At 41.3% G+C, this 15,535-nt stretch overlaps 1 long non-coding RNA gene across 1 annotated transcript in view; it reads right to left on the bottom strand.

Moving 5' to 3' along the window:
• Window positions 1-1,360: 1,360 nt before the first annotated feature.
• Window positions 1,361-15,535, bottom strand: part of LOC116960140 — a 35,483-nt gene continuing 21,308 nt past the window's right edge. Inside the window, exons 3-4 of the long non-coding RNA XR_004406228.1 lie at window positions 2,079-2,519; window positions 1,361-1,431 (exon numbers count right to left, since the gene is read on the bottom strand). This is a non-coding gene — a long non-coding RNA (uncharacterized LOC116960140). The remainder of the gene's footprint in view (window positions 1,432-2,078; window positions 2,520-15,535) is intronic.

The raw sequence follows: 15,535 nt of genomic DNA, 5'->3' as shown, positions 1-15,535 counted from the left end.
GTGCTACAAATAGGGAAAGGAGGTCTAGATTCCCACAGAGATTTAGTGGCCTTACTCCTGGCTGACTTGCACAATCGTGAATGGGCTGTATGCAAAAACCAAGGCCCAAACCCCAGCTCTCCTCTGTTCCTGGTGTGTTTTGGTAACTCTGCTGCTCCCCTCTTGAAGCTCTACAGAGACAGCAAGGAGCCATGTAGCCATGTGGGCAGGCATTGATGAAGCTCCCAATTAACCTGCCTAATAGATGGGTTTCTCCAAGGAATTCTCAGCACCTGGATGCAAATAGGCATGCCACCCTCGCTGCCGCAAGGTCTCCAGGGCAACATACCCAGGTGCATACACAACAGGACCATCAGGTAGCTGCTTGTGTGCCACTGAACATCATCACAGCCTTTTATTCCTGGCACAGGGTGCAGAAAGATGAATGAGGCTGGTACAAAAAATGACACCACCCTGCTATAATATGTCTAATTCTCCAGTGTCGTTCTCAAAAGCTGACTGTGTGTCTACATACATATAGACACACACACTTCACGGCCCTTTGCCACTCAGTTGTACCAGCAGTGCTTACCTTAAAAGGAGTTAAGAAAGCCGAAAATCTGTACCCAACACATTCCAAGACACCATAATCTCTCTTTTTATTTATTTTCACTACTCATGGTCTAATCTTAGTGATGTCAATCTGTAGCAAAGGGCAGCAATCATCACATTTGTCTTTGGGAGTGGGCTCAAATATCTTGGGACTGAATAATGAATAGTTTTCATAAAAATGTGTAAATGCAAACAGAAATTTGCAGTCCAGTCCTGCTTCCATTTACACTCAATTCCTTGAGCAGACAGGTCCCAACAGTAACTCTGGAGACATCTCCAGCGAGAGAACAAGTGAGGTCTGGCAGATCCTGCAGACAAGTGGCCTGTCCTAAGTGCAAAAAGGATTCCAAAGAGAGGATTTAAAGAATGAGATTTACTACCTTGCACCACAGGCATTCACATGAAGAAATCTATAAACTGGGTACAGCGATTTCAGAGTGTCCCGGTGCTCTGCTCTGATGGCCTGTAGGTTTCCAGTTCTCCAAACCTTGGGAAGCACTCTTAAATAGCTTATTTTACTCTTGCCACGTATATCAAACTACAAATAGCTGCACCTCATTTGGTAAGTGGGCCTATGATGATGACCATGAACTTAATCAACCAAAGGACTTTTCAATCTCTAGGAGCCTTCCCAGAGGTATGAAGAAAGGACAGCCCTGGAAGTCAAGGGACAATGAGTGCACTGATAAGTAGGTAGACAGGGATTTATGCAGAAATATCTGCATGTGCATGTGTGAGGGGAAGAGACAAGATGAACTAATACCTTACCTTGAGGCTATGTCTTTACTCTTTCAGACTGGCACGTGTCTCCTTTGTTTTCGATAATAGAGGTAATTATATCTGAAATATTAAACTGTAAATCCATCATGCAAATAAAGGAATTCAAACTGCACAGAACTATGGGAACATTTAAGGATGGATTAAGGACAGAGATTCTGAAAATCACACTCCATGTTTTCCATCACTTGACTCAAAGACTCAGGCAGCTTACTGTTTTCTCCAGGGACTGTGTATCTTCCCACCACAAGATAAGAGAACCACACACTGATTCCAGTGAGAATCACTAGCGTACTGTGGTGGAACAAAAAAGCCTTCAGAGAGGGGTTTATGGTTTGGGTTTCCTTTAATTTTTTTTGACCCTTCTTATCGCTAAACAAAAGCTTGTGGTCTTTCCTAGATAATCGACAATTAAAGTCTTATAAAACCACATGCCCGGATAAAGCTGGTCTTATGCAACTTGGATGAAGCTTTATTCACACTGTAATTATTATTGAAGAAATCTATCATTATATTTTACGGGGAAGCTTAAAATGCAAAGCACTTAGTTAAAAATACAGATGAACCAAATCCTCCCATTCTCTACCACCTATATTTGAAAACAAAAGAAGAAAAAAGAATGCTAAGAAAGGAGACTCATTCTTTCCTTGTAGGATCACCAGTGACGCTCACCTTTCACAGGCAGCGAGGGAGTGAGTGCCTGGGCTTACCTTACAATTTTGTCTGTGTGGAAGCCTCTCCAGTTCAATGCTGGAGCGATGGTGCTGGTGAAAGCACAGATCCAGGGTGGGATTAAATACAGGGTCTGGTTTCTTCACGCCTCTCCATCTTGGTGGCTGCTGGACAGGCTCAGGCCCAAGGCATCAGTCCTTACATAGAAAGAGCAAGCTTGGACTTTCTGCTGCTGGGATGGTGCACAGCTGTGCACAGCTGGTCTGAGCCTCCAGGCCAAATGATGGGAAGGCACTGTGTTTTCCCCCTTGGGAAACGGGCTGCCATTTCTGTACTTCCTTATGGGGGAGGAAGGAGAGGGTGGTTTGGGCACAGCCTCAGATGTTGCCTTCACCAGCAAAATGTAGACAGAGATCAGGAACTAGAGATTTCTCAGATCCTGCTGGGTCTATCTGGTTCTTGGTGCACGTGAGCTGTATCTGACATTAAGAGCAGAGACAAGAGTCATTTGTATCTTTCTTTCCAGCAGTTCTTTCACAATCTGAACAGTGTGATTTTTTGGGGGTGATCTTTGGGTAAGGAATGCCATTACTTACACCACAGTCACTTGGGATAATATTTATTACTGATAGTCTTTCACAGGGCAAGCTCAGGCAAAAAAGATCAAATCTTTGCTTCAGGGCATCCATTGAGTTATAACTGCAGAAATGCCAACAACAGAAAAAGTCAAATGCAAAATGGAACATGAGTGTACAGGGCTTGACTCAGAAACCATAAGGTTTGGTGAGGTTTTATTGTTTTGTCTTACTTCAGGGTGTACTTGGGTCATATTCTACATAAGTGTAAGAGCTAGAAACACATTTTGGTTTTGTTTTTAACAAGAACTGAATTTCTTAGATAATAACAGATTATTTTTTCCAAAAGCATCACACTGCAAAATTCAGGATAAAATTATGAGAACTGGCTACATAGTAACTACTACTCCCACTTCTGCATGCAGCATTGCAAAAATCTTAAATTGATTAAAAACTAGACAACTTTCTTCCACTCACCACATTTGGATTGTTAAATAAACCAAATATCTTCATATTTCAAGTATCATCCAATCTTACTTGAAACCTTTTGACTGGCCTGGGTTTGTTTCTTTGCTGGAATGAGTGGGACAAGTACTCCACCCCTCCTTTTAAATAGACTTAAGCTGTATCATTTAAGTTACTTGGAACAGGATGCAGGGACCATCAGGAAAGGATTAACTGTAACAAAATCTTTGTGAGGTTAAAAACTGGACAAGCTGGCCATTTAAACTCTGTGATGGGCCATTTGCCTGTAGCAAACCAACCTTCCAAAAAACAACTTAATTACATGTGTCTGCCTGGAAGGTGATGCATGAGGGTTTCTGTTGTTGCTGGAAGATGCCCCAATGGAAATGCCTCCATAAAGCTTTTAAGAAGCCACCAACTTGGATGAATTGGACAAGTGGACTACAGAGTAGGATTTAATTAGTGAGAGGCGTGAAAAGCCAGCAATCTGGCCCAGCATTCCCTGGATCTCATCTCTGGCACAGGAAGGATTTGCATGTTTCCCGCTTGGGGCTTCTATTTTAGCCTGTATTCATTGCAGAGATGCTTCAACACAGCTGTGCTGCTTCATTAACTGACCAGCATGTCACTCAGCCCAAACAAATGGCTTTGGGGTAGTGTTTTCCAATGACTAGAGGGAAGGGTAGACCTCTGTGAGGAAAAGAAGGTGTTGGTCTAGTAGATTTGAGAATCTCATGAGATACATTAAAAATGAAGACCAGAGGAGAAGACTCAAGCAGCAACAGAGCAGCTTCCCACAGCAAAAAGGCTGGGACTCAAGTGGAGATTTCAGGAATGATCCTCAGCTGTTGAGACTGTACTGAGACACCAGTGACCAACAAACCAAAATCTCCCTTTGTGTTACAGCTACTATCTCTAGTAGAGACCTCCCCATTCCTGCAGTTTTCCCTGTAGGCTCAGAAGCAAACACTTTGCGGGCACTAAGTGAACACTAAGAATGAGAGAAACAGATCTGCAGCATCCCCACCCTCTTGTGCTCACTGTATCCTGTTCTCAGGCAAGAGCCATTCCCAAAATTACAACACACTCAAGCCTTGCCCTTGAATGCTTGGGTTAGGAAGGTGCCCTGCCCTATTCCAGAAGCTGTGTCAGAGATGTGCTGAGCCATGCAGCTGCTAGTTGGGCACCATTTCCAAAGAAACAGGGTCCATATCGTGCCACAAGTGACTCACGATGAGATCATCTCACTCAGGAAGAGACAGAAGCAGCAATCCCACCTCTTCCTCCGGGGAGGGCCCATGGGTTCATGGCATGGAGGAGCAAAGCAGGTGCTGCAAGTGGGGAGATTCAGGGCTTCCCACTGCCTTGCTCCTTAGATCCTTGTTTTGTGCAGAGGAGAGGGAGACAGGAACATGTTGTCTGCCAGCCCACGCTATGGCATCCATCACAGTGACAGCCCTTGGCCACAGGCAGCCTGGGAGGAGCATCCCAGCACACAGCCCCGGCATGCTGGTGTGCCTTCGCTCCTCTTCCTGGGCCTTGCTGTAACCACCATAACGCAGTCTCCTTGCTCCACGCCTCACCATGTGCATTAATACAACCCCCTGTAACAGCTCATTTCATTCTTCACGCGGGTAGTCTCTGGAAGACCACTATGGGCCCAGGTAGAATAAGGGACTGTGGATACTTGGCTTTAAAGGCAGGTGATTAGGAAATCCACATGGCATCATGACAGGCACAAAATCTCCATGACTATTGCCACGCTGGTACTAATCCTATTTCAGTAACGAGTTGTGGGGCCACTCATCCAAAACATTTTCCAAGGTATCTAAAACTAGTTTAGAAAAGACTGATTTTATTCTAAAAATTTGACTTAGGCTCAGGCAGCTCAGCAAGAAGTGAGCCCAGCAGCCCTAGAGCTGTCAGTCTCGTGCCCTGTTGTGGCACAGCACTGCTCAACATGAACCATTGCCAGATCTACCATTTCTATGCTCACATCTCTATCTCTAGAAGCATGGATGCTTAAGAAAATGGGGGCTCTGTAATGTTACTCCCCAATCCTTCCTGGCTGGCTTGTCACTGGGTGGTTCTAGCCTTTGACCTATGCCATTACAGTTCTTCCCAAATGGGTTCCCCTGGTAGTTGCCTCCCATGCACATGCACTCACACATGTCTGCACCACGCAAGCTGCTTATGCCTGCTCTTCCAGGCAGTCATTGCTTTTCAAATTGCCCATTAGAAACCCAGCTTGGCCCAAAAACTAAAAAGATTGACAAAAACACATTTTGCTGCTCTTCCTGCAAAACTCTTGAACTCCTGCAAGTTGAACACATGAAAGCAATCTGAGGTTAGCGTGTAATACACAAACCACATAAAAGAGATAATTTAGCATTAGACACATGTTACTAAAAGCAGGTTGAAACTAATACAGGTTTTGCATTCAGGTCATAAAATACAGCACTTATATCGTCTTATGAGGCGTCCCTACTTAGTGTGCCTTGATGGAGGAATAACTACAAGTGCTCCAATGTCGAGGCAAGCTGAATACAAAAACCACCTTTCTCCTTCACCCTTCCCCCCACCGTGAGAGAGATGCTCACATCTGCAGGACAGTCTCTGAACAGTGACAGACAATTCACGAGAAAGATGGGACAAAACTATTTTATTCTTTTTTATTCCTGTTCCACACCTACTGAAAGGCCACAGCAATGAGCTGAATCCAAGCACTCTGATAATCCTGTGAAACTATTTTTTAGCACTGCCATAATATGCCTCAAAAACCTGATGCCAATGGTCTAGTTGGAGCACTAGCAGGGAGAGTACACGGTCCCCAGCGCTGCCCACTGATTGTGCCTCTTGGCAGGGAGGGATGAGCACAGAGATCAGCCTCCAAGCATTATTAGGGAACCTGTGTGAGATTTCTCTTCTGATCCTGGGGGAAGACACACACAGCCTAATTAACGTTAGTAACTTCTGTCCACGGTTGACTCCTGTAGGATTCAACCATGTTACCACTATTTTCAGAGATCCCAAAGCCCAGCCTCTCACTTTAAGCCAGAGAAAACAACAAATTCGACATATTTCAAACAAGATGGAGTTCTGAAAATAGAGCTGTGTTGCACCTTTAAAAAGTATGTTGGCAGAGGAACTGGGTTTACTTTGAAAGTTAGTTTGGTATGAAAGAACTACACAGCAAAATGCTAAATCCCTTTAGAGAACAGAATGAAATAAAAGTAGATATTTCTTTTCTTAACACCTTGTCAGCAAAATTCTCCTTCCTGGGCAAGATTTTTTTTTTTTTTTGCAAAATTATTGTGCTACTTTGCCAACGATACTTTTCTAAGAACAACCGCCTAAGCAATGTAGCTGCTTTCTCATCCTGCCTCTCCCAACACTTCAACACTCCCTCCTGCAGCCTGGGTAGAAAATTCTTTGCCTTGGGGCCTGCAATGAAACTCTTACAAGCTATTGGGAGAAAATGCTGCAGGATGTAGAACCCACTTCCCTCTTCCCTGTGTCCCCATGTGCTTTTTTTTTCTTTGATATTCCTGACCCTGACTTTCAACCACTGCTCCAGCTAGAGTCTGAGAAACTGATTTGAGATATTTCTATCCATGTGTTTTAGACTCAAACAAACCGAACAAGGGGCACTAAAAATATGAAGATCTACCAATTCAGAGTTAGGCTGAAAAAAATTCCAATGGCCTAACTTCCCTTCTGTTCCTAACGATGTGCTGGACAAACACAACAATTCAACTGATTTTGTGGTCTGCATTTAACTTAGCCTTTTAAAGAAAAACCTGGATGGAAATGTGAATATTAATGAAAACACACCATCATGAGAATATTTATAGGACCTTCCTGTAGGCTATCACCAAAGTCTACAGGAGAGTTTCTGTCCTATTTTTAACTCTTTATTCACCAGCTGAGAATAGCTGGAAGAATAGCAAATATATCACACACTGACCTTAATTAAGATGGTGATTCACCCTTTTCTCTCTGAACACAAACAGAACAGCTCAGAGTTGGAAGGCTTACATGTGAAGAGAGCTTGGGTGAAGAGGAAAAAATTACCATGCAGGGCCTCTTTTGACAAGGAATATAGGGTTCCTAAAAGACATGTTATCCCAGAAAACAAGCACAGTCATTTATCTGTTTTATCTGGAAACCTAGAGAAATACAAATATGTAAGATATTGGGGTTTGAAAGTCTGGAAATCCCAAGTTAACACATAACTTTACTATGAACCTTATAAAAACAAGGCCTTCATCAATCTAATACTACAATATATTTATTTTACAAAAAAGTTTTACAACATCCAGAAAAAATTTTTTTTTTAATCTTCCTCACCTTATTTTCTTGTTCCAGGTGAAATGCCTTTCCAGAATATCTCCAGAAAGAATGTTTGTCTTCTAAGATTTACCACAATGTATTTCAGCATTATTTTTGCTTTGATTGGATCCTCAAAGTTAATTTCAATAGCAATCTTTTTGTGACTAAGAAGATACAATATTGACAGTATATTGGAGAAGGGAAAATTCCTTTCCAGTTTTATCACTGGGTTGTTCCAGAGGTCTCCAACTAATCCAAAGGCACTTCTTTAAAGAACAGGAGATATCTTAAAAGTTATCATTAATGAAATTTCTACCATTGCTCCACAAATGTATTAAATATAATAATCACACAATCTATCTTGAATATCTATAAACTGCTGATAATTAAGATATTCATATCAATTTACAATCATGATAGTAAATGCCTTCAGATGAATGAGATAACTACATCTCCACCACATTCATATAGCACCTTAGGTTGGTAAAGAACATTCCCTTACCACACTGCAAGGCTCTTGGATTTTGACTTTAAAATGGATTTCAAAACAAAAAGGATACAGAAGAGGACATAGATAATTTGGTGTACAGCCCAGTTTTTGCAATTCAAGAGCAAATGCTCTTACAGTGCTGTTATAGCAATGGCATGGATGGCTGACAGTGGGCTAGAGCACTTAGCACACATGCAGAAACTGCAAACACCAAGTTCACAGCTGAACCCCTCCAAAACTTTGGCACAGCACGTACCCTGGACAGCTTCCCCATTGGTCTGGGGTACTAGTTTGGACTAATTTATATGAAGAGAGGATGGAGTGTTTACAGCTGAACAATATTTACATGCATTGGGGATGAAAATCCCATGAAAAAATGTGCTCAGAGAGTGAAATTTAACTCTTGTCAGAGAGCCAGCAAAGAGAGCTCACCATTACTGTTGTACGAATGCTTCCCAATACAGCCACAGACATGACCTCCATGATAAAAAGGCTGTGTGCTGCCTTGAAAAGGGGTGTATTCCCTCCTTAGGCGTTCATAGAAATTATACTATATTTGGGATTTAAAGAGAAAAAATGAACAAGAAGTATCCCTTAGAGCTCCCTGGTGGATGGGGTTCCAAAAGCCCAGAATTGCACAAGCAATTGAATAACCATGTTCGTTCTGATTCCCAAAAAAGGCCACAAGCCCTGTGTAGGTGTCAGCATGAAGTGGCTGGTGCAGGACCACAACCAGCGCAGCCAAGTGCTGGGTCCTCATTCTGGGCTCTCTCCACAGCCTGGGTGGAGAAAAGGAAGGGGAAGATATTTTGTCCAATATAAATGGGGAAAACTAAGAGTACAGAGTCAACTTCAATCAGCAGAGTCTGATTCTTATAAAGAAGCTTCTGGAGAAAGCATATTGACATGAAAGTAAGCAAAATCTCTTGAAATAAAAAATTTCAGATCAAGGCTTCAACAAAATTTCCCTGCTTCATATCGTCCTGGTGACAATACCTTTCTGTAGAAGGAAGCAAAGGGGACTCTCCTTGGCAAACTCAAGGCTCAGAAATCAAAGCAGCCCAGTAAGGAAGTGGGGAAAGCCACAGATCTGGTTTAATCTGAAGACTTTTAAGTGGTCCTAGAGAAGCAGACCAGAAAGTAGTGTTTCTAAAACAGAAATAACCCAAATCCAAGGCTCAGATGTCCTCCAGACTTGAGGTTTGATTACATTCAAAGAATATTTGGATTCAATCCCAACTCAGAGAACACTGAGATGTGCCATGCCCATTTCTCTTATTAAGGGCTGGGGCAGATTTCAGGCAGACTTCCTTCTCGCAGGGCATGCACAGTGTAGGCAGCAGAAAGGCAGACTTTCTCACTGTGCCATTGCCAATGTGCCTTTTTTGCTGCCCAGGAGAAAAATCTCCTTAGAGAAGCAGCCAGAATAATGGCCAAGGCCTCAGGCCACTGAACAGACTGCCTGGTTGTCAAAACTGCAAGTTCAGGCTTTGTTAGGTGGAATGTCAGAGGTAGGACCTGGCACCAGACACATGATTCTTCTCTTCCCTGCTCTCCCTGGTTCACAAATGCTGGTGGATCCTTCTGCCAGACTATGACTTCAAGCCTTTGAGAAAAAGAGCCTGACTCTAACTGTTCATTCACCATCTCCTGACCCGCCCCCTGCCAAAGGCTGTGTGCTGGTATGGGAATTAGAAACACGAAGAAATGGTTTTAAAATTAACATCTAGTCCCTATGCTTTTCATATGATCAAACAAAATCTCACATACAAATACTTCCACAAATTCCTGATTTTCCTATCCAATCCTGGGGAATGGAGTTTAGGATCGAGATCAGACAGCAGAATTTGTATCTGAAGGATTTTGTGTATTTAGATCATGAAAAATTTGGAGTGAGAATTCCAATTTATAAATTGACAAAGCTAAGGGGACAGCCATGGTCAGCTAGGTTTGGCTTCTGGAAGGATGTCAGCAACAAGACTGCTTTGAATGAATACCCTGCATGAACCAGGGTGTAACTGATGGGAAAAGCATCCAATCTCTACTGCCAATGACAGAATAAATCACAGCCTGACTTTTTCTCCAAGAATGGTTTCTGCTGTTAAAAGTTGAAGATTTATATACAGTATGAACTCATCCAACTTCTGACTACCAATTCTTATTATACTATTGCCCAAAGGAGCTTCTGTTTCTGCATTTCTCTTCCTTATATAGCATAGTTGAAAACCAGATTTGAGCTTTTCTTGACTTGCTGTTTGGTAAGCTAAGTAGATGGGCTCCACCGTAAGGCATATTTTCTAATCCTTCACTCATTCTTGTGGCTCTTCTCTGAAAGATCTCCAGTTTTTCAACATCCTTCTTTAATTGTGGGTACCACAGCTGGATGCAGTATTCTCAAAGCAGTTGCACCAATGCCAAACACAGCAGTAAAGTGATCCCTGGGTACATAAGAAGAGAATATCAAGTAGGTGTTAGAAAGGATCCAAAGATTGCTTTTAGATCCTTTGACCACAGCACTGGAGTGAGAGATGACATTCAGCCAATTATCCATTCAAACCCTCAATCCTTTTCCAGATTCCTGTTTCTCAATACAGTCTATCCCATCTGGTACATAAATCTCAGAGTTTTAATTTCCTTTACCTGTAGCATCCTGAAAAGAAAAATTATTTGCTCTTTCCATTCTATCAAGGGATCCAAACTATGCAAAACCAATCTTTCTGTCATCTGCTGACATCAGCAGTGTGGAGTTAATCCCTCCTTCCAGTCACTGCCCCACCATTAAGCAACTCAGAGCAATGACTGGATCCCACTAGGAACACAGCTATTTGATGTGTTTACACTTCAAATCTATTTACAAATCCCACTTTGAGATCTGTAACTGAAACAGTCGGAATCCATGTACCATTTCTTATTTGATACTGTACCATCTGAGTTTATGAATTAATATGTACAGGAGCACATTAAAGGCTTATAGGAAGTTCTTACATCAACCTTAGTATAATAATCAACCAGATATCTTTTTTTTTTTTTTTTTCAATCTGACAGAGATTGATCAAAATTGTTTTCCAAACACCAATACTAGATGCCTCTTCATGTGTTACGTTGCTTTACTATGTCATTTATTGTATTATTTTCCTTTAATTTCCTTGAATTAATTAATATTAATGTTAATTATTAATTATAATAGAAATCTATTTAAAATATTGATCGAAAATTAGATATCTTTTGTCTCTAGAACTTCCCCAATGCTGTAGGGCTTATTAGAAATCAAAATAAAAGACCTACAGAGCTCTTCAACTCTGTAACTCTAGGATTTGGAGTTAGAAAACCCCATGATTTGCATATGTAATTTTAGAACCTGATTGTTACATACTCCCAAATTCCAATTAAGTGAAAATTATTCCATTATTCAGAGAAAACATTCATCCTCTGTTTATTCATAAAATACAAAGAAGGCTCTTTATGCCACTATTGCAAATTCTATCACAACCAGTCAACCAATTGAACGTGATGGATTATTTAGTTTAAACTTTACTATTTTATTTCTTTATCCGATTTTCTGAGTGACAATGCCCTAATTAGACCTTCCCTGGGGTACCAAAATTGAACTCGAATTGGACATTCGTGGGCAAAGGAGCAGAACCAGTTTTCACATTTATGAAATCAAGGAGTCCAAGCATCCTGAAGAAATCTGGTGCACAGCATTTTTTCAGGCCACAATCCTACTGTGAGTGTTCCCATATTTCCTTACTCTCTAAAAAGCTGTAGGTTATCTTCTGCCTCACTGATGGCTGACTTGCTCCACATTGGTTTGACTGCTGCTGCCCTGAAAACATGGACTTCAGATTACCAGCTACTAGCTGCCAAGGGAAGTGGTGTTTCAGAATTGTTAAGTTTGTGATTTTACTGAAGGTCATTTTCTCCCCATCTGCAGGAGAGCACAGCATGACTGGCTGGTGCATTAGAATAAACAGATGCTATCAGCACCAGCAACAAATTATCTTCTGAGGCTTTGTAATTTCTAGAGAGTAGCAGGTTGTGGCAAGTCGATTTACATTTAGGATGGAGAGGGAGTGAAACAGAGGTTATATCAGCATTAACAAGTAATTCAGCACAAGGGAAAAGGAAGAGTAAATTGAAGCTGGACAACTACACTGTGAAAAAAGTCATTATCTGTGCACCCATATCACTCCTAGTGAGATACGCAGAAAAACAGATGTGGACATATAGACGTTTTGCATCTGAAAAGAATTTGTGTTTTATGTTCAGGAGGTAAAAAACCAGAGAGAGCATGTGCATATGCATGTAAATGCTCTGGGAGACGCAACTGTTCATATGAAACACTTCCTTGCCCCAGGACTTGGGGGTGTGCTGCAGTCAGCAGCTGGAGGGGAGAACCCACTGTTTGCTTGCTGTTTCCAGGAGAGCACTTTCCTAAGGCTGAGATCCCAGTCCCAAACCCAGAGTGGTGGCATAAGTAAATTCAGGAATTGTTTCGCTGGTTCTCTGCAAGAGTGGGAGAGCACACCTCCTTATAAATTTTCAGATGCACAAATAGTTTAGCCTATAGCATTATGTATATATACCTGCACATAAACTGGCAGTACTAGCTGAAAGCCATGGAAAAACTTTTTAACAAAATGAGGAATGGAGCCCCAAGTTCCTAAACCCCAACTTGGTGTCCCAGCGAACTAGACTTGCTCTGCATTTTTGATCCAGGCTGTGCCTCTGCTACATTAAGAGGCAGCACACATGCCTATTTGTGCATGGAACTACAAGATAAGCCTATATTCCTGAAGTTTATGTAGTATATCAGGGCAAGGTACCAATTAAAGGCAAGTCCTACACCTCTGCTTTTAGCCATTGTACCTCTCCACCCATTTCACATTGGTACGCAGAGTCTGCACTGCTTTTTCATAACACTTCCCTCAGTGTTTTAAGAATAATTCATATTTCTAGTTGAGACTGGGAAGCAATGAAACCATCTGCTGCAATCTTATTTACAGAAGATACTAGACACCCATTTAAAAACTAGACTGGCTTTATTATCATGGTGAAATATGCTGTTTCATCATTCCTATCAGAATGGAAAGACAAAGCTTCCACATATCTCCATGCAGGTGGCTGTTCCTGCCTCTGGACCCAACACATCCTGGGGTCTACCTCCCTTCACATACGGACTGGCAAAAACATTTATCCCAGCACCCTGATGCTTTAGCCATCTTTTTTTCTACGACTGTCAAGACAATATCTGCAGATATTTATGAGATTTGATGCTTCACTCATATCAGTCCAGAGCTGCCTACACAATCTGTCATTAGGTTTCATTTCCCCAGCCCAAAAAGGAAACTAATCTTACAGTCCTGAGAGACTTGAGTACAAATGTGAGTGGGTAAGCCATGCATGCAACTCAGAGATATAGAGATTCATTTAATTTTTCTATAACATCAATTATTTTTATTTTAGAGGAACATACAAGAGTCAGTCATCAGTGTCCTTTGCAGGTTATGTTAGAGGCAAAAATTTTGGAAAAAAAACAGCCACTTGCATAGTATTTCAAATATTACTGCTTGTTCCCTGTCAATTCTTTTTTTGACATGAGTTTTGATCATTATCATTTGTCTGCAAGGCTCACAAGGAACTTGTCTCACTTGGTTTTTCTATCAAGAAACACAAGAAATCTTACACGTAAGGCAGTTCAGCAACTCATATTGAAGACAGGACCCCCATCCTCTGGACTTCATCTGCTGTCCTGATTAATTTCCCTTACCTGCCAGAGTGCACTGAAACTTCCACTGCAATTCTTTTCTGGTGTTCAGTGAAGGTCTTACGGGGACATCTGTAGACCAAGGGTATCAGTGGAGCAGAATCAATCCTTCCTTCAAATGATTCGAGGGATTTCTCATGCCTTCTCCTTTCCTCTACTAAATAACTAATTCAGAACAAAGAAATATATGCAGTAAGAGGACTCAAAACTAAGAGTTCTTAACCATTTCAAGTCACTAGCCCTTCAAATTCTAAGGCACCTATCAGCATACAGCTGAAAGCAATTGGTACAAATCTAGATTGTTCTATGAAGAGTCTATGTGATGTCTCCTTTTCGAACTGCTGGGTGAACTGTAGTACAACCAAAATCAGGCTGGTGATTCTATGATTTAAAATCAATCAATATTAGATATCAAATAATTCAGTCTGATTTACATGCCTTTGGAGTGCTATCAAACTTGGGGTGCACCATCTCATCTTTCTAGCGTAATGTTTACAATATTCTGCTATTCCTCTCTCAAACACTGCTGAGTTTCCTTGATTTTCAACAGGTGCAGTACTTTTTTTTTCTCTCTCCCCTAATATCTGCTTATATTTTAGGGAAATCCAGGTGAAATGGTGTGTAATTAGCTTTTAAGGGGCAGATCTATAGATTTTACTATAGGCAAATCACTACATCTCTCAATGTTTTAAATGATGCTGAAAAAAAAAAAAAAATCTCACCAGAGGAAGAAGTCCAAATATTCTCCCAAGAAAATTGGGCTAGCACACTTAAAGCACAAAAGTTTCCATAGCCAAAAACACTCACATCTGGATGCTTTTAACATTGTCAGCATGGCCAGACACCCACTTGTAGCTTGGTGTTGTGCAATTCCATCATGAAACTCAAACTCACACCATGAATCCAAAAGAAGCAGCCTAACACTTTGCCATCACACCCTTTCTTGTAAATCATTGGTTCTAGAGAACTTCTTCCAGCTCTAGGGTTTGGAATAACTTGTTTTCAGACCAAAGCTGTCTTCTCCAAACCAAGTCCTGTATCCTGGCTGAGCTAGCTGGAGTTAAATCAGCATAAAACTAAAATAGCACAATGGAAACTCAGGCCTACTGTTAAATCATGCTTCTATTTTTATCTGGCAAAGCACTTAAACATGTGCTTGAGATCCACAGAACTTAGGCATATGCTTAAAGTTAGTCCTGTGTTTACATGCATTGTTATGTCAGGGCTTATAAATCAACTGATTTTGTGGATCTGGCTGAAGTTCTTTGATTTTTAAAAGAAAACACACAATGATGATCTCCACATACGAAAAGGAATCCATAGGCTTAGGATGCAGAAACTTGCAAATCAAGCAGGAAAAACTGAGTTGGGCCAAAAGCTCACACAAACCTAGAGAAAGTGATATTTCAAAGAGAACTGCAAGATGGCACAAAGCAGGAAACAAAATTTGGAGTTCAACATCAGGTTCAACCTTAGTAGAAAAGGAATACAAAAAATGGTGGTGCAGGTAAAGCCAGGCTTTATCTAGCTCAGCAGTTTACCTGCAACACTGTCCAAAAGCAGATACTTAACAGACACACGATGCAGGCCGTGCACAGAATGGTCACTGTCTTCCAGTTTCTGGCCATCTGCAATTTAGGGACTTGAGGTAACCTCCAAGCCCACACAGGCCATTGTGTATAATAGCCTCTGATGAATGGATCCTACAGGATTTTGGCTGATCCTATCTTAAATTTATTTTATTTTGCCATTTCCAGTATTCACCATCACTTCCACAATGTAATAATGAAAAAGTAGTCCTTTTATTCCCTGCTAGTATCCTTTTAGTTTCTTTAGCACTTCTAGTTCTTGTGTTACAAGGAGGAG

This window comes from Tyto alba, unplaced genomic scaffold, assembly GCF_018691265.1.
Source record: "Tyto alba isolate M040663 unplaced genomic scaffold, T.alba_DEE_v4.0 Super-Scaffold_10, whole genome shotgun sequence".
Classification (NCBI taxonomy): domain Eukaryota; kingdom Metazoa; phylum Chordata; class Aves; order Strigiformes; family Tytonidae; genus Tyto; species Tyto alba.
Note: the sequence above shows the minus strand (reverse complement) of the source record. Positions and strands in the feature narration are given on the sequence as shown.